The sequence below is a fragment of the Pipra filicauda genome, unplaced genomic scaffold (genome assembly GCF_003945595.2).
Source record: "Pipra filicauda isolate LSUMZ 115617 unplaced genomic scaffold, ASM394559v2 scaffold16_size7369187_pilon, whole genome shotgun sequence".
NCBI classification, from domain to species: Eukaryota; Metazoa; Chordata; class Aves; order Passeriformes; family Pipridae; genus Pipra; species Pipra filicauda.
The window spans coordinates 1,048,625-1,073,880 of NW_024104207.1; positions in this window are offsets into that span (position 1 = coordinate 1,048,625).

A 25,256-nucleotide genomic window follows, 5' to 3' on the forward strand; every position below is an offset into this window, starting at 1 on the left:
CACTGCCTGGGATTGTGAGCTTTTACCTCAGGGTCGATATGACCTGAAGACCCAACCTAAGGCAGCTCTTACTGGCCAAGAACACCCCATATTGATGATAAAACAACAGAAGATTTACCTTTCAACAACGACAACAAATAAATATAAACCTGGCCAGAACAGAAATGGCTCATAGGAAGTCTTTGTTAAAAATTCGATCCTGAGTTTCTCCTTGATGTGTACTTGGAAAGCCCAACGTGCTGACCCAGGGACTTTGTTCTTCCCCTCCTGCTGGTTTAGCATATGGAGAAGGGCAGCACTTCCAAGAATTGCTGTCCATCTTGTTTGTATGGCAGGGTAACCAAATGAAGGCAATCGGAGGCCGTCGGTGGTGTGATAGGCGGTGGGACACACCCAGGGCACCCTTCCAGCTCCTTGGCTCTATCTCCAGCAAACAGCTCCACAGCTGCCCGGCGTGAGCGCAGCCCCTACACTTGAAATCAGCTGGAGTGGGGAGTGGGCTCGTGCCCTGGCACACAGGTCAGCACCAGGCAGGCACCATCCTTTGCTGTCGCGGGGACCAAAGCTAACACGCAGCTGCATGGTGCTGGCTGGCACTGTGTGGGTCACTGCCTGCTGACCCTGGCTATTGCAAACAGCACTTCATACAAATCTTCTCCTTTAACTCACCAAGTCATTCCCAAAATACTCCCGTTACCCTGTTCTCAAACCTCCCTGCTAGCCATAGTCTGGCAGTGTCCCACTTAAGGTTGCTCACAACCAGCCATTTGTCCTTGTGCCGGCTTTGTCCTTTAGCTTCAAAATCACATCATCTCCTGGGTTGGTTTGTGTTCATGTGGCAGCCTGTGTCAGCATGTTTTTTATAGGATTTCCTTGGGGTCTCTCTCTTCAGGCACGTGGGCACATTTTGCCAGCCTGGATGTGCCAAGGCTGTCCCTCAATAAACAACTTTCTCACTGTTTCTACAAAGGTCTCCCACATTTCCTCAGAAAGAGGTTTATCTGTGCACATTGCTGGCTACTTTGCCCACTATGATCTCTGGTCTGTCTCTGTGAGTCCAGACTATGTAACAGTGGCCAGCTGTGTTAGTTTGCTGTCCCTGCCCTCCACTGCACCCCCACTGCCCTGGGAGAGCCCCAGCCTTGCCTCTGCGACACCAACCTGGCTGCACACAGCTACAGTCACCCAGGGCACTGAGAAAAGTAAATCCTCTTGCTCCTCCACAGGAGGCTGGAAAACTGCCCACTTTCTCCTGAGATACTGAATAGAAGCTGGTAGGTGTGAGAGGTGCAGATGCTTTAACAGGAATGTTGTTCCAAGAACCAGCCCTGCTGTCTGGAGACGGCGCCGGAGTGTTGTGTTTGCTGTATTTGAGTCAAAGAAGAGGGATAAAAATAGGCTTCTACAGGACTTACCACAGAGGGTGTACTGCTGTCACACAGGTACCTGCATGCAGTACTGCTCAACATTCATTTCCTTTTGTTGATATTGCATTCCCTAATTTTTTACCCCATCAGTGTCCACCCTCCCTAGCCCCCTATTTAATGCATGAGGGATGGATTTTTCTTCCGACCTTCACAGCACAGAGTACAGGTACCTGGTACCCTCCTGATGAGCTGAATCCAAATTTAGGAGCATTTCCTTGTGGAGCAAATGACTTTTCATTCGATAAAAAGCACCTGGCTGAATAGCTAAGTCATGGTTTCATTCTGGACCTTTCTCAGAAGCAAAAGGCAGCTGTTATCCTTGTGCTGAGTAGTCTCAAACAATATAAAAATCCAGCAGTTATTAATCTCCTGTAGTTAACTCCACAAATTTTGCCAGTAAGCATTAGGTTTTTTTTTTAACATCCCTGAATAAAAGCTAAGAGGGGAGGAAGCAATTTTCCATCTCTCTGCCAACACTGATCCGCCTGGGGACAAGTGACAGCCAGGCCTGACAGCCCTGTCTGCAAAACGAGATGGTAGGAAGTCATTTAACACATTAGCTCCACCTGTGAGGAGAGAGGGCTGCACTCACCTTCCTACTGTGGGCACCAAGTGGTTGTGGCTCAGGGCTCAAGAGGGAAATCCACATTCCCTGAAGAGCCACAGAGTTTCTTAGAGCTCAGAGCAACCTGGAAGTGGGCAGTCATGGTCTGGCAGATAACCACGGGTCTACTTGTTTCCATGGATGTCCTCTGCGATGTCATGGGCTTTCTGCTCTGGGTTTTTCTTCTCTGAGCGCTGGGACTGCTCATTGTGCAAGCTCTGGCTCCAGCTGTAGCCACACTGTGTATTTACACCTTTGAGTGCCAGGTAGGGGAGACTGGATGAGCGGAGAGAGCAGAGCATCACTTGTGTGATTGTGATAGAGATGAAGCAGAGGAGACCTGGCAAGTGTCAGGGGAGAAGATGAGCAACTAGGTGAGGTTGGGAAGGAAAAAGACTCTGCCTGGATTTTTCCCCACGGCTGAAATCTGAAAGTATTTACACTTTTTATGTACTTTTGAGGAATAAACTAAAGGAAATCGATGCCTGTCCTCTGCTTTACATGTATTTAATCATTCTTTGTAAATTCAGCTGCTAAGAAACCAGCAGGCTCAGCCTGGCAGCCCTGCCTCCCTTCCTGAGGACATCAGGAGTGGCAGCAATAGCAGTTAAGCAGCTACCAGCTTCCCTTTGCACTTCTGCGTTCAGGGATCTCAAAGCATTTTTGCAGAGAGGGCACAGCCATCAGCTCTCTTTTCTGAGGAGGAAACCACACTAAAAGGAGGGGAAGTGATGAGTCCAAGCCAATGTGGTGTGGCACCATGACCCTTCAGCTTGCAGGAGGTGGAGAATATTCCAGGGGCTCCTAGTGACCTGGGACACCCAGGACCAAGCTCTCCTAGGGATGTGCTATCCATGCAGGCAGCCCTGCAGATGGCCTTTTCTGTTGTTCTCTGCAATGAAAAAGGGACTCAGGAACACCAGCTCTGTATGAAATAAAAGTTTACCCCATGTCCTGAGCTGCACCAATAAATTTGTATTTCCCTGAATCCTCCTTACTGGCATTTTCTGCACCATGCTTCCCATGAGACAGTCCACACTTGTGTCCTTTGGGTTAAGTTCACTTCTAGTACACTGTATTTTCCACCCTAAGAGCTTTCTCTCTCCAAAGCCCCTAAGAAGAAGTTTGCAGCAATAATTTAGTACTGCAAGCAACAAACATAATGTCCCCTCTGGTTTTGAGAACCCCAGAACTGTTCAGGAGTTTTGAATTAAACAGCAAAATCAGTGGCAGACATGACAGATGCTTTTCAGCAGTGTTCAATTGAGGTATTTTGGTCCATGAGACTCACAGCCAAGCAAGCCATCACCACACTGCAGCTCTGGCCCTCTCATCCACCTGCCTTTGTTCCCTGCAGTATTTCCACCTCCTCCCACAGCCCTTTAGGCCAGCATGGACTGAGCAAGAAGAGCTGCTCCTGGAGTTACATGTGCCCCAGCAACCCCAAATGGAGGCACTGGGTGAGCTCAGCCCTGCACTGGTGGTGTGATGGCCATGGTGCTCTGTGGGGCCCTTGGGATGCTTGAAGAAGGAGCACAAACTGTCCATGCATCCAGCCCTTGTGTGCTTTCTCCAGGTTACTGAGTCTTTCAAAGATTTTTTGGAATTGAGGACTAGCAGGGGGATTGCTGAAACAGTTTACAAGCATAATCTGGGGGTACATTAATACCCCAGGAGCCAGGGATTGCCTTTGCAGGCTGCCTGTGCCACCACCAGCTCCTGCACGCATCTCCTCCATTTCTGTTTCACCCCACTATTTCACAGGGCTGTGAATTTTGGAGATGGCTTGCAGCTGTTTGTGTGAGCTCATGGAAAGAAGTGAAGTCAGTTATAAAGTCAGGCTTGCTTTGGCTTGCATGAAGGACACGGTGTTTCAGCTGGCAGGTTTGTTTCTGGTGTTGCATTGATCAGGAGCAAACACAAGCCCTCAGCCAATCTGTGTCTGAGCGAACAGACATGTCAGGCCACACCACCATGGGCTCATCTCAGCTCCCTTCCTTTGCCTCCAGGGCTTTATTGAAACCCCAAGATTTTTTAAGAATTGGTGGCTCTGCTGGTCTTGCTCTTCTCAGAGTGAATAGGAAAGCACCGATGCATTGCCAAATGCTTTGGTGACCTTGGGGAAGGAGAACGGTGGCCAGTGATCCCATGACACTTTACCAGAGGTCGATGTGTCTCAGTACCTCCAGAAGATTTTTGCCAGCTGAGAAAGCTGGGCTACTCAATAGACATTTAATTAAACTCTGAGCATGACACATAGCCCACTTATTTTCCTTATTGGTAACTCTATGTGAGGCAGCATGTCACGAGCTCAAGTCCCAGCAGATACATGTCCACACAACAAGGCAAAAATAATTCTCCTCTGCTGCTGGAGTTAGTGGCAGAGACTCTGGTTTGGGCTAAGCAGGAGTCACACTGAACACTGCCTCTGTTTTTGTCTGTGAATCATGTCTGGCAGCGTGAGAGTAATTTAAGCAGGGTCAGGAGGGCAGGCAGTGGATGCTGTTAGCCCTGATCTACTCTGATCCTGGGGGACCTTGCTGAGGGGGACCCTGGTGGCAGCAGAGTCAGGGAAAGGTCCAGACTGGTCTGCCTTTGGCATGTGCCTGGCCACGTGCTTTGTGCTGCAGGGTGCTTGCTCACTCCCTCTTGCACCATCACATGGAAATTTGTGAGGTCAACCATCATCCATAAGAAGACTCTGAGTGTCTTTTCAAGCATGTCTCTGTGTCCCTCAACAGGCTGTCTCTGAGGTTTTCAGACCATGAAGGGCAGTTAACTGAGTAGCTGTAAAATCAGGCAAATATAAAGTGAAAATTGAGCAGAAAAAGGTGTTAGATCAGGAATTTTTCAATCCAAACCGGTCAAAACATGCAGCAGAGATCCACTGTTTAAATTTGTGTTCATAGGACCACGTGTTCATAGGCTGCAATGACAAAGCAGAAATAGCTTAGATAATAAATGTAACATTAACCCAAAGAGAACTTTAGGAGTGTTTTCTGTAAGAGAATGGAGGGAAAAGGTCTTTTTGAAATTTGTATTTTGTCCATCCCGGATAGGCTGTAGGGAATCAAGAGAAACAAAAAGCCCTCTTGACACAGGAAAGGTCTATACAGGCCCAGCAAGAGCCGCAGCTTGGCCTAGCTGGATGAGCTGACAGCTGCTCTTAATAAAGAAGCTTTACTTCTGGATGACGAAAAGAGGATCATTTCTGACATACGGATTGGAGGAAGGTTTTGTGGGAAAGCTAGTGTGATGAGTAAGAAATGTGCCTACATTTAATGGGGACTTTCAAAAGGAAAGGGTGTGCTATACAGTCCCCAAACTTGATTTTGTCAGCTGGATTTAAAATACTGTGTTTTCTTAGTGGTAATAACCTCTGGGAGTTTCCTGTAATGTGGGACGACACACACGCATGTTGGTCAGCCTCAGTTAGAGGAGCTTCCCAAGGGGTGATGCTGCAGGACTTGGCCTGACGTGACTGCTGGGTGAATCAGCGACTTGGTGGCTCTAGGTTGGTGCAACATTCCCATAGAGAGAGAGGCAATGCTAGATTCATGGTCTGCTGATCAGTCTTCTCATCCGCATCATAGAAACAGGGAATGATCTAAGTTGCAAGGGACCCCCGGAGGTCATCTGCCTCAACCTTCTGCTCAAAACAGGCCTGATTTGAAGTTAGATCAAGGTGCTCAAGGCCTTTTCCAGTCAAGTTTTCAATATCTTCAGGGATGGAGAGTCTACATGTTTCTGGCCCTCTGCTCCAGTGTCTCACTCCTGTCACAGTGAAATATTGCTTGGATCAATATCTTCCTCTGATACACCTGGCTTGTAAGAATGCTGCCTCTTCTGTTTTTCTGTAGAGGGTATGAGATTTTAGAGGGATTCGTGTTTTACCCCCTAAGGATTAAAATAAAGTAAGATTGTCCTTGATAATGTTTTCCTGCAAACATTACCATAATGAATGCTTATTCTGAAATCTTATCAGCTTCATGGCCCAGTGGAGGAATGAGAGACACTGTTTTAAAGGCTAAGTATAGTTATTTAAAAAACAATTATGAGCTTCTTTCTTGGTTCCTTCTGGGAAAGATAAACCCATGGCTTGCTGTGCATAAGCTTTGCCTGCAGTTTCTCCTGGGAACCAGAGATACCTAAGAACACAAAGCAATATTTCAATCATACTTATTTTGTATTCTGGCAGCAGCCTCTGCAGCTGTTCCATGATTGCCTGTTTCAGCTACAAAGTCAAACCTCAGGCTGCATTATGACTTGGCAGGTGCTGGCCCATGCAGGTGGCAAAGTGGAGCCCTTCTACATTAAAACTGGATATCAAACATAATGAGATCTTTTCCTTGTAGAAGTCAGTGGGAATTGTGCTTCTGTCTTGAAGTGGACCTGGACATCTCCTCCCCAGAAAGCAAGTTCATGCCTACTGTTCTCAGTGGGGAGAGCAAATGCTCTTGTCCCCCTCTGTCAAAACCTGAGAGGAGTGCAAGGGAAGGTGTGACCATGGCCCTGTTTCTATGCAGCAACGAAGCATTGAAGGACAGGATCATGTCTGGCTCCTATACGGAGTGTTGAAGGAAGAACCTGCTCTTGTTGACTCGGCAGAGATCAGGCAAGAATCTCGTGTTTTCCCTGCAATGTCCATCCAGAGGAATCAGTTCCAGGCTGCAGCTCAGTGGATGTGACCTGGTTCACCCAGCATATGCTTCCAGAAAAAGTCATCCTCATTTGCGAATCTGGGGGAATTCCAGCAGGCAGAATGGAGCATTAACTGAGGGTGGCTTTATTTAATTCATAAAATGTGGATTTTGAGATATCTTTTCAAATCCATAGGCCTCTGGTTCTCTGAAGCTTGAAGGTGTCTCCTTCCTATCTCCTAGGGGTGATTTGGAGCTGTGGATGATCTCCCAGGCCTATCCCCTCTGGATGTTCAATCCCTAGCCCACTGAGCCCCACTGAGTGCCACAGTGTGTCCCCCAAATACACCCACTGAAATGAAGATCCAGTGTAGACCAGCCTACTTTAGCAAAGTGGCGACAGCGGGTGGGAACGTAACATCAAGGGTACCCCTTCCTGAGCAAAGGAGCATTTGTAATTTAGGCAGAAGATTTTTCTTGTATGGGAATAACTTAGGAAAACAGTGATGAGACCATGGATGGCCCTGTTACATTTTGGAGGCAGCTGAGTGAGGAGAAAGCAGAGCTTAGCCATCAGGTGGCACTCTGAGCATGCTGTTCAGCAGAGATGTCACTCACAATGTTCCTGGGCTGAAGGAAATTCCTTCAATTCGAGAATATGACATAAACTTCATGAGCTGTGATTCATTTCAGGTTAACACCCTTTCTTTATTTCTGCAAAATTAATCATCCAGCTACTCCATTGTTTTAATACACAAGAATCCAAGGAAGAGAAGTACAGAAACTCCATGTTTTCTTAATGTTTCTTTATCTAAATATTTATTACATGGCTTACTATTTTTGCCAAAGTAGAATAATTCCACCATTTGTTCTCTGTAGTAAACTAGCATATCTTGGCATCTGTTCTGAATTTGTGCCTGTCTTTGTCTTAATCTCCTACCATCAAGCTGATCTCAAAATAGGAACCTGAATTAATGATCTCCAGGTTTTCCACATAAATCCCTTCTTAACCTTTTTAGCCATTTAACGGTATTTGCAGTCTCTGCTATTGTTCTGCATGAGGTTTCACTTGGGAAGAATTTAACTTGAGAGCTTTTTTTTTTAAAAATTACACATCTAGATAAAACCAGAAGATTTAAAATGCCTTTCTGTTTTGTTCCTTGATAATTTTTTAGCACTAGAATGTTTTCTGCTTTGATATACAAGCAGTAGTTTATTATTACTGTGTTGGTTCTACATTAATGCTTCTACAGAAAAAATTGTAGTGACGTTAATGGAAGGGTGAAATGAAAGGACTCGTGCTTAGCACTGCAGAACAGCACTGCAGACTATAAAATCTCTGTTCTGCTGCTTGAAGCCAGGATTTTGTAGCTGGCATCAATGAGAGAGAGACCGAGCTCTGTAGTGGATGGGCAAATACTGCTCACATGCAGAGGACAGCAGGGCAGAATGATTTCTGCACAAAATTTTCCCTTCCTGCCCACCATATTTGTAAAATCTATTTTTTAACTTTTCTAACCTACTCACCATTGAAAACAATTTAATTTCCTACTCCTGCATCATATGACCCTGATATTTGGTGTATTCCCTGCCATTCATGGCTCCCATCCCCAGAGCTGAGAACAAAGCCCTGCTTGTTACAGGGAAAAGCATGAGCTCATCCATTGTAATCACCCGGCTGCTTTAGCTGCTGCTCCAAAGGAGGTTTTGTGGCAATTTCTGAATGCCTTCAGACAAGCCAGCACTGGATAAACTTTGGTTCAATCTTCAGGGAGCAAAACTGAGTGGATTAAGTGCTCATATCTGCTGTAAGAATAGGTTTTGTGAATGCAGGGAAGCCCCGGTTATTCATATAATACAGTGGTGTTTCAGCTCCAAACACAAGATCTCTCGGAGGCTCAGGGAAGCAAGGTCCCAGTGTAGTCTTCAGCAACCCCTGCAGCTGGGTAACCCAGATAATCCTTTGATCCTCTGACATTCAGGGCTTCAGGGAAACAAAGGTGAGAAAATGAGAAATGCAAATGAGTAATTTTGAAAGTGTGAGGAAAAGGACTTGTTGAAGCTTAAGATTGCCAAAAATAGCAGTGAAACAACTGCATTTTATACAGACGAGTTATAATCACATGCAAATTGCATTTTTTTTAAATTGGATTCACTAGCTTTCAATTTAGAGACCTGCCTGAGGTCCCTAAAGTACTATAGTCTTTCCTCCAGCTTTGGCTCCAAGGCACAAAAGTTTGATAAAATGAATCATGTGCTGCCTGGCTCCTGAAAAATAGAGCATCCCCTGCCTTTTGTGTGTTACCTTTCTGAAAAGGCTTGAAAGATAAAGAGAGGGCACTGTCCTGTAGTCATTAGCTATGAAGAACAGAGTTAATGAGCGAGTAGGAGTTTTCTCAGTGCACACCTGGGTACAACGAAGCAGCTGTAGCTCTGTCTCCATGCCATCTTTTCCTTATCTCATAGATTAAAGAACAGACCAAGTTCTGAATTTTTAGTAATACATAATCTTATTAAGTTATATAATCAAGTTAAGAGAGAAGTTTGGTGTTGAAGTTCAAGAAGTTCAAGAAATCTTCACAGGTTGTGGGATCTTGCGGGGACTTGCTTTGCACTTCTAGGCATCATTTTTCCCGAGCATTACAAATTAATGTGTTGTTACATGCTTGACACTACCATCCACTAGCGACAGAGGAAGGACTGCTACAGTTTACATGGGATTTCCTACATCTGACTTGTCTCCGTTAACAGAGGGAAGTAAAAGGCATGCGCATCTTTTTATCCCTTTGTGATTAGTTGTTAAACTCTCCTATAGCTGAGATGAGCCTACAAAAAAATGTCACAGATGCCAAGGTCTTCAGCTTCTTCTGATTTCTGTTTCATTACGTGAGCCTGACTTTGAATCTAAAAATTAGGAGCTCAGACTCCCCTCTTAATGTTGCGAGGGCAGTAATCTCTTTACATAACTTGGGGAAATGGCATAATTCTGCCAGACGGCTGTGAACTCAGCGGGGAGCAAAGCATTCAGACCCTTATCTATTGTTTTCCTACCCTGACTCATCCCAAGTAATTTTTTCTATGGTTTCTTCTGATTTTTAAATGTAATGTAATTCTGGTTTAATTTTTTTTCTCCCAGCCACACATCTGTCTTTTATAATACGGGCAGATTTTATTCAACTAATGCACTAATTATCACTGCTCTGAGAGAGATCAGAGATCCGCACTAGAATTGCAGATGAAATGGAAAATAGCAAAAAGTACAACCTAACTCATGACCTTTTAAGACTTGTGGGTTAGCTCTGTGCTACACATTGTTATAACATGGAATTTCTTGGCTTTAGCAAAGAGATACTCGGGTGTCTTTGCTCCAAAGCATGTACTACAGAAGAAAAGGGAAATCTTCCTTGTCGTATGCTAGGCTGGAGAGCCATTTGTATTTTCCCCAATAAGATGGACACATACATATTTGATTGTAATTTCTTTATGTTAAATTACATATTATATAACTAACATGCAGTCAAGAACACCAAAATAATGAAATCTTGTAGTACCAGGAAAGTAAATATTTGCTTGTAATATTACCAGCTTACAGGTGGGAGGGAGGGACAGAAGCACAGAGGGATTTGTTACTTGCCAGACATCATGAAATGCAGGTCTGCCAGAGCCAGAGATATCCTCTCTCACAGTCTCATATTTTAATCTCCAGTCTTTCTTTCTTTCCATTAAGATAAAATATGTTTCCCTAATCCACAATATTTAAGGGCTTTTTCAGGTAAGCCCTGAATCACTGGAATTCTCTGAAGCTTTCACTAAAAAAAGCAGTGTGTTGGACCAGCCTTCATGAATATTTTAGCTAATGTCATTATTTTTTTAATATGATAAATATTACAGGGAAGTGCAGAGAGACAACAAGACTTTGCATCGGGAATAACATTGAATGGAGACACAGAATTCGGGGCAAGCAGCTTGTTGGTCCTGCCTGTTTACTAAAGCATCTCTGGGTGTGCAAAGACGGATCATTTTTTTAAGTCATTCACAACGCCTGTGTTGTGCAGAGAGATTTGCCATTCCCTTTGCATTTCCATTGCCGCCCACGGGTCCCTACCCAGTGTCCCCTGTCCTGTCCCCTCTCCATGTCACCAGCCACCACTAGGTGATCTGCCACCACCTTCCTGGCTGCCCTGCTTCCGAAGGGAGGGTGTAAACAGCCAACAAAATTTTCCACAGAAATGCTATTCATGAAAATATTTTTGCACGCGCCGCTTTGCAGCCTGTGAGCTGCAGTTTTGAGTTTCCTGGGAAGAAAGCCTATTAAGCTGCCTTTCTGCAGGATTGCCATAGCAACCCTAGCACAATGCCAATGGCCCAGATTCCCTTCAGCCCCTTCTTTCTGAACTGACAGCAGTGATTTTAATGCTCCTTGAACCAAATCTTTGCATGCGGAGACCGCTTTAGAAAAAAAAAAAAAAGCTTTTAATCAGGGCTGGTTGTTCTCTTTTCTCTTTCCTTTCTTCCCGGGAAGCAAGTGGGAAGGCCTTTAGCGTGGCATTCCTCTCAGCCCCTTAAATTCACAGCTGGATAATGACCACAAAGCAGTCCCATGTTCAGCAATTCCAGTATTATTCAGAGTTACAGGACACTGAGGAAATTATGGTTGCACAGGGGTTGCTTTTTACAGATATTTGCATCTTTGGGGAGGGAGGTTGGGAGTATGGTATGGAAATGAAAGGAAGCTATCACAGCAGCCAGGCAAATTCCCAGTTAAGTGTGAGAGCAGGACTGGGACTCAGAGCAGCAGTACTCTGTAAAACAGGGCAGGCTGCTCTGCTCATTTTAAGCATCCCAAAGAGGCCAATATCTGAATACTGCCAGGTCTGGAAGCTGTAGTAGGGTCCCCCAGTGACACTTGGTAGGGCATAATGCCATAGTCAGGGCTGGCTTGTGGTGAAAGTTGGTGACGTGGGAGATGGGAAAGCAGAGCCAACACCTGAGGATACAGCTCAGAGCCAGCTCCCTGCAGGGGTGAAGCCACTCGCCATCTGACTGCAGGCACACTGCACCCCAGGTACCCAGAGCTGCCAGCAAGCCAACATATGGGCAGGCACTTGGACACAGCTCAGGCAGGAAAAGAAATAAATATCCCCTGTGTCTGATTAATGTGATTCAAACTTTATGGTGTTGGGGTGCAGGGCTGCCACAGCCCTCAGGCACCCCCTTTCTCTTGCCACTGTCTCTGTTGTCTTCCTTTTTCTGCTGTCTGCCCTTGAAGGGCCTCCATGGTTCATTGCCCACAGCAATTTCATGGAGAGGGTGGCAGGGTGGGGGTAGCCTGGGGAAGGTCCCTGGAGGTGGGACATCGGGTCAAATGTCTGGTGCATTCAGCTCCAGCATCCCAGGGTGCTGCACCCATAGCTGTGGAGGATGCTTGGGGTGCAAACCCCACCGTGTGCACCTTCTGCAAGGAGAAAGAAATCAAAACTGTACGTGCACTGTCATGCCTGCTAGCAGTCAAACTCCAGCCCCTTCCTCACAACTGCTCATCGTATCCATTGGCAGCATTCCCCAGCTGCATCCCTGTTTGCTGTAAGCATCTGGCCCAGTTTGCTGCACAGTCATGTGCAGTGCTTAGTGCATCTGTCTTAAAAGTCTGTGCAAACAGTAGAAACAGAGGGAGCTCCTGAGTCGCTGAATCCAGCCCTGGGCTATCTCAGGTAACCATGTCATGTATGCTAACTAATCCTCCCAGTAGTGCCCAGATGGAGGGATGAGCTGCCTGGGTCTGTCTGGGGAAGGGAACCAAAGCGCATGGTGAGCAGCAGAGATCAGCAGGGATTCATCCCCTCCCCAGCTGAGCCTGCCCTGATCAGTAAATACGAGTGGTTACTGCTCAGACAGGAATCATGCCATCAGTCCAAGCAAATGGAGCATGGATACAGAAGTGATGAGTGGAAACATGCTTTAGGGGAGAAATAGAGGCCAATTCTTGCTGTCTGCACGAAACCAAAGAAGCTCTGGGAGCTGCCCCAGGCTGAGGGACCTGAGCCCTCCCTGCATTTAGTGTCTCCCTGTGGATGCTGGATTGACCCACATCAACCCTGCCGTGCTTCTGCTGTTTAGTGCTGGTATCCTGCTGCCCTGTCTGCCCTGATGCCTTTTTGTGGTGAGGATGTGCCTCCCCAAAACTGACCTCTCTCTGCAGCCACCTCCTCCCATAAATCCTACCTTGGCAAGGGCAACCTCTGTCCCCGGGGCCTGGGAGAAATAATCTCCCTAAAACAGGAGCCTACAGAGAGGCTTGCAGCAGAGGAGGTGATGCAGCAAATTCCCCTGAGCTGTAAATGTATTTATATCCCTGTCCCATCCACTTGTAGTGAGAACCCCTTACTAATGCTGTGGACGGGAAGGAAATCACACTTACATTTTTCTGCACTTTTTCCAGCTGGTGGTTTGATGGGCTGTGGGTTCTGTCTCCCCAAGCAATCCTCTGAGAGTTACCTTGGTGCTAGGAGGATGGGAGAAGGAACAAAATGCTCCCTTACTGGTGTCCCCCTCCATGCTGTAAATCAGCACTCCATGAGCAGAGAGATTGGGCATCGTCCCCATTATCCCTCCACCTGGGCAGCCCTTTGAGCAACACTGAGGGCAGCAGTGGGGGATGGATGGGACTGTTCTGGGAGATTCTCATAGTCTGAGAGCAGATGCTTACAGGCTTTTCATTACATTTCTCTCATATATCTGTCACTAATTCTGTCCATCACAGCAAAGGGATGAACTATAAACTCTATCTTATCATTTCTTAGCAAAAAAAAAAAAAAAAGTCCCATTGGCTTTTGCCTAGTGTAAATATAACCTTCCTCCCATTCAGAAAGATAAGAGCCTGTACAAAACGAATTTTTACAGGACAATTTGCCACTGTGGGAGCCAGGCCAGGTCCCAGTTTGACCACTAGCATTATCTCTGCTCCCATATGTGGCTGGAGGGGCATGTACAAGCAGAGCTCCTGGCCAAGCCACCTGGAGAGGCTGCTTCACTGCTCTCAGCAGCTCTCAAAGACAGAACAGCACAAATATTTGTGTGTGAAATAGAAAATAAATCATGCGTTTTGCTGGAGGACTGGTGGCATTTGTTTTATCATGTTATGCCTGCAAATGTTTGTAAACACTGCATCAATTTGCCATACTACAGCAAAGATTAGGATTCAGTGCTTTGAAGTCTGTGTTGAGGCTTGAAACAAGTCTTTTTCTATGAGGTATTTGAGGACCATTCATACCCCAAAAAGTGTGGTTTGGGTGTTGAGTCTGCCTCTGTTTTCTCTACCTGGACATACCACAGCTAAGGGAAGTGAGAAAGATACGTGGCCTCCTGAACATCTCTTTCCACCCAGTGACACACAAATGCCATCTCACTAGAAAACACAAGCCTCTGCCATCACTCTTCATGTGGCTCATGCCACAGACCAGTCTGAGTTCATGGCCCCACATTGAAATCAAAGCTTTTAAGCAAAAACTAGGGTAGAAATTCAAGGAGCTGGAGAAAATCCACATGAAGCCAGCAGGAGACAGGCAAAGCACTGCGGCTTTCTTCCTGCAACAGATTAAAAACCCCAAGGTTTATAATACAGGCTGCGGAAATCAACCCTTGAAATCCCATTTTTCTGTGCTGCCTCTCCTGCTGGTAATGTGGAATCTCCTACACATGCCCTGTTCCCTCACATGCTGTTGCTCTCCTTCCTACTCCCATATGTGTCCCGCAGGACTGTATCCCTCAGCTGCTGCTGGGGTTTAGTAAAGATGTAAAAATCCCAGAAGGACAGGGAGTCAGCTCCATGGATATGTGAAAAAAACAGCTATGTTGCTAACCATTTGCACATTGGAGAGGAGGCAATGGCCCCCATTCTTGGGCAATCTTTTCACAGGGTGTGGTACTTCAGAGCCTGGAGCAGGCATGCTTCAGGGAGGAGGGAATCTCCTTCCTAAACGTCTCCCCAATTGATGTTTGCCCAACATCCTGCCGGAAAAGGTGCTGAGCTCATCGTCTGCTGGGAATACTCCTGGTGACTTGCTGGCTCATGCCATGTCTCCTCTGCTAGGCCCTCATCCTCTTGCAACAGCAGCAGAGGAACCACAGGGCTTAGCAGGGCAAAGTCTCCCAGAAGCATTGAGCATCTCCTTTTTGTAGGTCCTGCCATCCCAGATGGATTACTGAGGGCCAGCGCAAAGATATCAGTCCTGCTGGACTGGCACTACAAAATCTGCAGGGTGATAGACCCTCATAAATACTGTTGGCCAAAGCTATGAGAACCTCTCTGTCACAGAGGCTCGCACTTGTGTTTCTTTTTATTGTGGAATAAAGCTGAAGAAGCTGGGAACCTGAGTCATATGGGTGTGTAACACTACCAACAGTTTTTATGAGATTCAGCTTTTGCCAAGAAACTCGCTTCAACTGCTTGCTTGTCCCAAATGACCTGTACTTGAAATGGGGGTTGCCTGATAATCCTGGTCCTCCAAGGCAAAGTCAAAGCTTGCCATACAGCTCATACCCCCTCTCATCTCCCTGATTTATGGGATTATTCATTTTTGTCTAATTCACTTACATGTTTAAAAGGTGCCACATATTTGAAATCTGATGGTCACGTGGGCTCTGGCTTTACTTATAGGCTGAGGGTCTCACTGCTTGGCCTCACATGGGAATTTTCTTTTACTGTCAACTCTGTCCCTATGTATTTTATCTTTCCCTTTAAAGCTGGCAAAGCCTAATTCCACTGTTTGCTTGGGGTTTGTTTTTTTGTCACGAATACTGGAAAACAGGCAGGAGGTCTGTTTATGACTTCTTGTTGGCCTTTAATGAAATACTTCACATTTTATGCCTCAGTGTTTTCTACTAACACTGACTAGTGAAGCCTGCCTTAGTACTCCCAGCTGTACTTCACGGCTAATCTGTGAATCCTTCTAGAAAAGAGATGGAAGATGAGAAATAAATATATATTCCCTTAGTGAGATCTGCAGCACTTCGTCTGATTTCTCTAGAAGAAACATCCCTTTTGTACGTAGCTCTCATGACATGCCTGCACCCAGGACAGCACCTGATCCAAGCATACACCATAATTTATGTCCTGTTGGAGCGTGTTCCCAGAAAAAGCCCTACATGAGTCATATCACTCCCCCAAAGCCCTGCCTGCTGCCAAGACGTCCAGCTGCATGAGAGGGAAGCACAAACTGTCACATGGGGATCTTTTTGATGGTGGCATCCTGTCAGCCATGAGTTTGTCAGAGCCTCCTCAGGCAGCGCTTGCCAGGCTGTGCAGCCTCCTTTGCAGCAAGCCCTGCTTTGCCGTAGGAGATGTGTGGTAACGAATTCCCTTTGGGTCACCTTCATCTGCAGCAGAAAACCTGCAGGCAGATGGGGCCTGAGGGAAGCATTTCCATAACGAAGCACAGAGGCAGAGCACCTCTAAGGACGGCAGGAGTTCCCATGTATTTATAACATTTTTTAATAACAAGCACTTTCGATAATCTTTTTTCACTCTCCTCAGAAGTCCCTTCATTCAGTTTTAGTGAGTACCCTTTGATGCACTGAAATTTTCTCACAGCCTCATTCAGAAATTTTTATTGTATTTCAGCCCTTTATGGACTCATTCATTGTTTTGCTGCAACTCCAACAGGGCTGTTAATGGTGCAGGTGTGTAGTTATCACATATATCAGAGGTACCCATTGTGAATGTTGAGTCTAGCCTCAGTTAAACTCAGAATATTGCTTTCCCCATCAGAGATGAACAGAAATAAACAACACATGTGAGGTGCTGGACAGAGAGCTGGAAGAAGGCAAGTGTGAGGAACACTCAAGTGGTTTTCATGGAAATAACTTCCAAATGGCTCATTTTCTGTCATTGAAAGTCCAAAGGCTAATGAACAACAGGAAACGCCTTTACTTCAGCAATATTCTTTAACCACGCACTCTCAGAAGTCTTCCATGTGTCCTGTCCTTCCATGTGGGTGCACGGTTTACATGAAATGGTAATGTCCTACTCCTCAGATTTCCAGTGATAAACCACACCACTGGGGCAAGGTACTTGGCTTCTCATGCTTTTAAGAGTGAGGAGGACAATGCCCACCCGTGTAAATCACTCTGCTGCCGATGGCTGGAGTTGGCCTGTGTTTATCTCCACCCCAAAGTAACCCGGACCACTGGAGGAAGCTGATGCTGACTCAGTAATTAACCTTGTTTTGTGGTTTTATGCATTTTTCTGCTGCAGATTCTTTGGAGACACATGAAACTTTTACAGAACGCAAAAATGGCAGTGAAGACTCTGGTTTGTTCATTGTGCTGCTGACTGCAGAGGGTTAGAATTAATGACTGACCTGAAAATCACAAGTCATAAAATAATATCTATTTTTTCATGTTTGCCTCCTCCACTTGGAGCCTCTGACTACAGCCAGGGCCATATTTTCAGTTGTTTTTTTTTTCCAGAGGAAAGGGCGCAGTTAAAAAGGAAAAAAAAGGGTTGGGATAATTTTCAGGGGGTGAGACTTGCAGAAAAACAGCAACTACAGTGAGCATTGAAACCCAAAGAAAGTGGTAATGCTGCTTTAAAAACAGTTTTGGGACTTAATTTTAAACTGCGTTTCATTCCTTGTCTGCTGCCTTCAGCTAACTCTACCGTTGCTAAGCCTTACAGGAGAGAAATCCATGTTTCTAAGGGCCATTACAGTTGACACAGCAGGGCTTCATCTGAAAACTAATCTGATGTGAAGGTTGGGTCTGGAGGACACCCTAGTGCTTATTGCCATGCCCCTGGCTGCTGGGTCACAGAGAATTCAGCAGAGCTCAGAGCCGAGTATAAGGGTTGCAATTGTGCTGGTGTGGTGGGTGGTGAGAGACAGCCTGTTCCTATGGGCATGGGGGAGGGATGGGAGGTGGAGGGGGCTGGGGAAGGAGAGCCAATGCTCACAGGGCTCTTAATTGCAGCAGCGTACATGGTGATAAGCTGCTGAATTGCCTTTCATCGACTGGGAAACCCAGCATGTGAAAAAATTCAGCATGTCATTGTCTGTTTGCATAGCTCGCTGCCTGACCCGCCGGTCTGCACACAGGACGGGAAAATAAAGGCGAATATTACTGTCACTCCAAGAGCCACCGACTGGGGCATTGCCAAGAGAGAGGTGGAAGGATGAAGGTGGTGGAAATCAGCTCACGTTGGCCATGTTGTATGCTTCATTTTTCCTCCTTGTGGGCCATACCCTCTGTGACAAAGTGTTTCCCCAGCTGTAGATGAACAGCTGGGCCACACGGAGCTCAGACCACGGAGTGAAGGGCGGCACACGCGTTAGCGACCGCCAGTGGGGACAACTTCCCTGGGATTTTACAGTTCCCAGGCCCAACTCTTGAACGGGGAGTATTTGCAGAGAACCTGTAGTTTGCTTGTTTATTTATCTAGCTCTTCCTGTGACTTCCAAGGAACGGTTTCCTTGTCCTTATGCTAATTTGAACCCTGCTGAATAAAGAGGCTTTTTTTCCCCCATCCCGTCCTGCGAGAGGTCATCTTTATTCAAGAGCCATGAATGATGTGCGCGGGGTACTAATCGAGCACAAAGAGCCCCCGCGTACAGCTGTCCTTTTGTTTACAGGGATGGAGAGGGAACCTAAAAAGTGCTCCTGCCCCAGGGACAATAGCAGCGGCTCGGGAGACGCCTGAGATTTGGCAGGGCCCCTCTTTCCTGGCGCTAAAGGGCCTTTATTAAACATAAATCATGTCAGCTGCTACCACAGCCCTTTCTCAGCTTATAAAAGATTCCCCTTTACTGCTTAAGTGACACGATGGAAAGGAATTGCTCTGAAATACCCCAAAGACCAAAGCAATGGAGCAGGTTGGGGACAAATGACACTTCTGACTGTTTAATAGTGATGCTCATCTGTCGCTGTTAAAATGATGCTTGCAGCTGGGTTGGTTTTTTAAGCTGGCTGGTGATTTGATGTGCTTTATTGATTTTGTGTTGGCTTGAAATGTCACAGGGTCACAAGGACAAATTTTATACCTGTGAGTTTATACCATAGAGCCCTACAAGCCCTAGGATAAATATGTTACCATATGTTATCACTGGAAGAGTGTGACGCCTTAGGCATAATAACTAAGGGTAGAGCATCTCTGCAAAGAGTGGCATAACTGTCAAGGGAATAATTATTTGACTTTCTTACACAGTGATGTACAACCTGACTATGGCATTTCCTTGGGCTGGGAAGCAAACACTCTTTCTTCTTCCCCTTGTAAATAAAAGGGCATTCTGCGTGTAAGGAACAAAATTGTCCATGGAAAATATGTAGCTTCGAGTACTGCTATTGGCAATTCCTGTCCCTCACTAGGCAGCAGGTGCTTCTGTGCAAGGAGAGGGCCTGAGATGTCACTGGCAGTGCAAGACATGGCAAACACAGAAGCTTTGGGCAATATTCAGATGTGTCAGGAGGAGTTTGATGTCCCTCTGGAATTGCAAGAAACCTGATGCTGGTCGTGTGTGGAATTAACTAGTGAATAACTTAAAAGTCTTACCTGGAGGACTCCCTTCAAGCTGTAACTGTCTGAGCTCATCTTCTGCTTCTCATATAGAGATGTACCAGCCCAATCCAAGCAGTTACCAGATATGCACTCTGTCTATTAATATGTATATCCACCTGTTCTTTTAAATTTGCACTTTAATAGTAGTGAGAGATGAATCAGACCATGCCTTGCACATCCTTCCTTCCCTCCTGCTTGCGTTCACCTTTGTTCCCTTTGAGTTGACACATCTGCATGTGCAACTGTCTTGCTTGCCACAGAGAGTTGTCACAAGGACCCCCTTTCTGTCCCACAGGCACCCCTGCCCCTCTTGTGCTCTCTCTCCTTCGGTGTCTCACCAACTACTGCAGGCCAGGCACGGCAGGGCTGCATAGCCATGAGCTCAGTCCATGCATCTGCATTACACACTGGAACAGGTAATTCCACAGATGACATTAATCCCCTACTTTAGCAATGCTCCATGATCATCACCCGGTGGAATCTGGGAAAGCACATTAGTGTCTTTCATAGGTGAGGTCCTGCTGGCACTGGGTAACAGGCAGAGCTCCTGATTTGAGCTCCTTTTTGATGTTTTCAGCACATTCTCAGGGTTTGACAAGGATCCCCACCAATCAACCAAGGATTCATAAATAACTGAGCCTACAGCTCTGTGCGTCATGGCACAGCTCCTCTCTGCAAAACAAGTCACTTCTCTGAACCACCCTGATCTCCAAGTCTGTTTGCAGAAAGCTGTGTTGACTGTTTGGATTTTCCAGGCTGACTTTAGGTCTGATTTGGTCCTGCCAGATTCTATTGCAAGTTATTCAAGTCAGTGAAGAGCTGCTTAGTTTGTACTAGCAATAACTTTGGCCCTAAACCTAAAACAACTTATTCCCATTTAAAAAAGAAAAGGTGATGTCTGCACACCACTGGGACATTTGCAGAGAACATAAAATCAAGTGGTTTGGTTTGCCTCTTTCAGTGGCTGTTGCTCCTTGCATTTGATATTTGCCTTGTGAAGATCTGGGTGACATTGCACTAAAAATGAACGTTATTTAGAAAAACACATTTTTCCTGATTTTAATAATGGTCTGGAAAAAGGGCTAATGGAGTGTTAGTAATCCAGAGACCAGTCATCACATTGCTATCTTCGGAAAACTCATCTGTATGAAATGCTCATCTTTTTTACAGGTGTCATGAAACTTCAGTGTTCTCCTGAATAATATATCTCAGAATTGAGAGATATTATTTAAATATCTATCATTATTATTTTATATATTTATAAATTATTTATCTCAGAATTTATATATATATCAAGATATTGATTTTTATATATATATATAAAATCTGTATCTAAATGCACATCTCATATGTGAAATATGTAAACCTGGAGTATCAACACTTAATTTACCCAAGTAAATCTTAATGGAGATGATGGCAATGAAAGGCAGAAAGAAAACAAGGTATTAATTGCTTTGTATCTTCAGATTTATTATTTCTGACTTGCTGCAGACCAGAATAAAATTCATAACACCATACGTGAATCATTCTACATACTCTCTTTACACTGAGAAGGTTTAACCAGTTTTTAAATGTATTTTTTTTTCTTTAAAATACTTTTTCAATTGCTAGGATGCACTGACATGAGTTTCAAATACCTTTCACTCGCTCATTAAACAGAAGAAGAAGGACAACAAATGTCAAAGTGAAAATGTGCAGAGGATGGGGAGATGATTCAGCCTTACTGATCATTATTTACCGTAGCAGTTTGCTTTATAAATTGCAGATGTAAGTTTTAGCAAAGCAGGATCATTTTGGACTGTTTCTCCTCCATGCCTTGGTGTTTAAATCACTTAAAAAACTTTGCTAGGGCTGAACACATAACTTGTGGGTAGTCATACAAACTCAAAGGCAGATTCTCACAATTTGTGTGCACCAAATTCAGCCCAAGTGTGGCCTCTCACTCCCCCCACCCCACGGTCTTCTGCATTCAGCTCTCGCCCTGGAAACGTCTGAGCTGTTGGAAAGACTCGGGACTCGGCAGATATTCCTTGTTTGGGTCCCTCTGAGACTGTAGATGTCTGCATGTGTGGAATCTTGTTCCTTTGCACCCACGCAGGACCACTGAACTCCTTTCACATGAGTCACAGCCTCAGGAGCTGGCCTGCAGCTCCACTGTGACAATGGTGGCTTGGCTCTGCGCCTCCCAAGAAAGTTCTTGGGAATTTAGTACCATGTCTAATTTCCAAAGGTATCCACAACTTTTTGCACGTGAAAGCATGAGATGTGCTCTCAGAGACTGCATAAGCCAGTAGAAAGGTGCTCCCAGAAAGCATGGTGGGTGTGGATGGACTAGGTTCACTGCTTTTTGGGAAGGATTGCCCTTGGCTATATGTGCAGTGCTGAAATAACAGAGCATCAGTATTTCTGAGATACAGCTTTCCAGTTATGGATTAATAAAAGCTTAATATTGCAAGACAGTGATCACAGATAAATAAATGGTATGTGCTGCTGCTGAAGAGGTGCGTGTCTGTGGGGACACATGAGTTCTGACAGTGTACTAGAAGGTACTGGAAAACAGTAAAGGATTCCCTACCTTTTTTTTCTCTTATTGTACGATAGGATGTAGCTTTAGATCCCTGAAACTTGTGACAGAAGTACCTCATACCAGTGAAAAGGAGATCCGATTCTGGTCTGCTACCAGAGCACATCATCGTCTGTAAAAGATGGAGATAAACTCACTACTCAAAGCTGCACTTTGACCTGCACTTATGTGCACTGTATTCTTCTGCTGTCTCCTGAAATGATCCTGATAACTGGGGTCCTTCTACACCCAAGCAGAGCTCTAGCCCCAGAAAAGCTAAATTATGGACGCAAAATTACCTGGACTCACAGGGAAATGTGCTTCTATTGATTTTCTTTCCACTCAAACTGATATGAAGCTCCATTAATCCTGAAAAACTTCTTAAAACATTTTCCCAGTTCAAGTAGCACACGCTTGATTGGCACTTCTGCAAAAAAAGGGATCTGAATGTGAAATCCTCGTTTCTTTAGTGGCATCATTCACACATCAGAGCTGCCAGATGGCTGTGCTCTCCTGGGCCAGCCCATTGAGGGAGCAGGAAAAGCAGCACACGACATTCTGGTGACTACAGGCTCTCTGGTGCGTGGGCCAGAGGAGGCAAATCCCACCTCCTCCCTGCTTCAGGACGCTATCAGCAAATGACTCCTGCCTCTGCATGTCAGCCCTGCCTCTGGGCTACAAGCAACAGCGTTTGTCAGTTCTCAGCGAGGTCTGGAGGCAGAGCTGCCACGCTCCATCAATGGGCTGGGTGAAGCAAGGATGTCAGAGCCTGGATTAGGAGCAGAGTAGCTGGAAAGGGGTGGGCAGGGGCTGGAGGTTCGGCAGAGCAGGGTAGGAGGATGCCCCACTTATTTAACAGCTGCAAAAATTGCAAGGAGCTGGTTTCCCCCCTGTCAGAGCCCAGGGAGCTCATCGTGCCTCCTGAAAGGCTGGGGTGTGCAAGCTTGGCACCGCACTGGCACGGAAAAGGGAAGCAGGGTTGTCTTCTGGAACCAGCTGAAGAAGCAGGCAAGGTTTTTGGGCTGGTGACTGGGAGTTTTCAGGCTGCTGCAGGGAAATTTTCAGTATCCAGTGTCTTGTTCCCTGCCTAACAGATCAAGGTCATCAGTATGAATTCAGACACCGCTGTTTACACTTCGATTGATTGCAGAAACAAGATCCTTTTTTGCCAATTCCTGCTGTCTGCAGGTGAAAGCACCAACTTCTGTCACAGAAGTGCCGCTGCCTCCGTTCGCCTCAGCCCTCCCCTCTGCCCTTGCCTGTTACAGTTGCTATTTTTATCCTCTGTAAAAACAGTACAATCAACTCCCTCTGCTACCAAAGAAGATCTGATGGATAATTTAATACTAAACACTGAGATGATTAGAGGTGCAGGGTGGCTTTTTACAGTCAGAGAGAAGCTGAACAGGCGAAGATTGCGCTGCAAGTCTGAAATCTCCCAAAAATAGCCATATGGAAAACCCACAGGGGAAAAAGCTCTACAGAAGTGTCAAATGCCAAAAGAACCTGGTGGCTTGTGGGGAAAAGAGGGGCTCCTTAGAAAGGGAGCTGTTCACCCATTAAATCCCAGCCTGGAAAAGGGGCTGGCTCCTCATGTGGCCAAACAAAACACAGGGTGGCTATTCAGGTTGCCAATGAGTCAAACAAATCAGGTTGTGCCTTTAATTACACCCAGCTCTGTTGGACCAAAGTAGGAGCAAACAACTCTACTTTCCTCACTGGAAGAAAGACACGATTTCTTTGAAGAAGTTCTCCTGATATCAGAGGTCACCTGTTTTACTTTTTTTTTCAATACTGGCTTTACTTGTTGGTCATCTCCCTGTACTGTTGGAGGAAAGCTGCTCATCATGTCTTGCAGAAGAGTACGTGTTATAGCAGACTGTATTCTCTCTGATAGCTTCTGCTGACTGGAAGGTGCCCTCATGCTGAGCTATGCGCACAGTTAACGTGGCAAAACTTCTTTTTAGTGGGGTAGACCTACTCTCTTGCAGATGTGCTGATATAAATACATCTATATTGGGATAGCTACTCATGTAGAGAAATGAAATAACTGTCCTCTTCTAATATATATATACACATATACCCGTTATACCAGAACAATTTCTGCACCAAGAGAATTAGTCATATAGCTACAGTGGTTGAATTGGGATTTACCAGTTACTGGTATGAATATTTATTCTTATCTGTACATAAGTAAGTACAGGTTTGTTATTAATCTGTCCCATGTAGCAGACACAGTACGGACTTATATGGCTAGCAGGGTGAGTCCTATAACAGTGAACATCCTATAACAGTTTGTTTCTTGAATATATCAATAAAAAAAAAAAAAACAACAAAAAACCCTTGCAAAAATAATTACAGGATCTGGCAGGACAAAGGCTGCCCATGCCCTGTCTGAACAGCTGTGTTGAAATAATTATGGCCAGAGGCGGGTTAGGATCCTCTCTCAGTCCAAATCCCTCCTGGCTTTGAGATTTCAGTCATACCAGTATGATAAAGGAAAAACCTTTCTGTCATTTTGCGACATTTCAATAAGCTCCTCAGCTCATGTGAAGTCCGCCTACATCAGCCAACAGTTTGGCTTGTCAGTGGGAAACCCTATTTAAACCTGAGACAGATCATCAAGGCACTGTGAGAAGAAGACCAGTATTGGGTCCCTCTGTCCATCTTCCTGATATACTGGGCATAGTTCCTTGTCCCTGATCCCTTGCAGGGGGTCACCACCAGAGATTGCCCCCAGCATTGATGGGTGCCAGTCTTAGGGACATGGCAAACTTGTCCCTTTTCTCTTGGGTGTGCTGAGGAGGAGAGACCAGTGGGATGAGAGCATTACTGCTGAGCTGGAGCATTCACATTCCACCCCCGCTTATCACTTTTATCTTACACTGATATACCTCAGCCTTGAGGCTTACAGGATCTGGCCTTTGCTAACATTTTGCTAGAGCCCAGCAACAAGACTTCTATTTTGTCTGGCAGGGCTCATTTCAAAGAAGTCTGGTCCCCAGAGAGGCAGCTGACATTCTCTCTTTCTCCATTTCATCCTGCCAGCTGTCTTTTCAGTTCTGTCTTTTAGACCTGTTTTTGTTCCTGGGCAGAAATACTTGTGCAGGTCAGCACTGAGCTTTCATTCAGTAGCAAGCTAAGTAATTTTTCAATGGCATAATGTTAGCCTGTTTTAATCCCTGCATAAATTCACTCTCTTATAACCTGGATACATTTAATTTAATGACAGCATTGAGCCACATCAAGAAAACGAATGGCAGGAGAGTAAAAAAATGAGTCCCAAGACTTTTCTTTTGGCTTTCTCAGACAGACTGCCAAGAGAATGAAGGACCCAGAGATATACCTTAGACTGCACCATCTTGGTGACTTTTCCAGGCCAGCAGAGCTATTACTCAGTACCTGCTATTTCAGTTCCTAGCTCAGCCACAGATGTCACTATAAAGATAAATTTTCTACCTTTTCCTGGGAGATG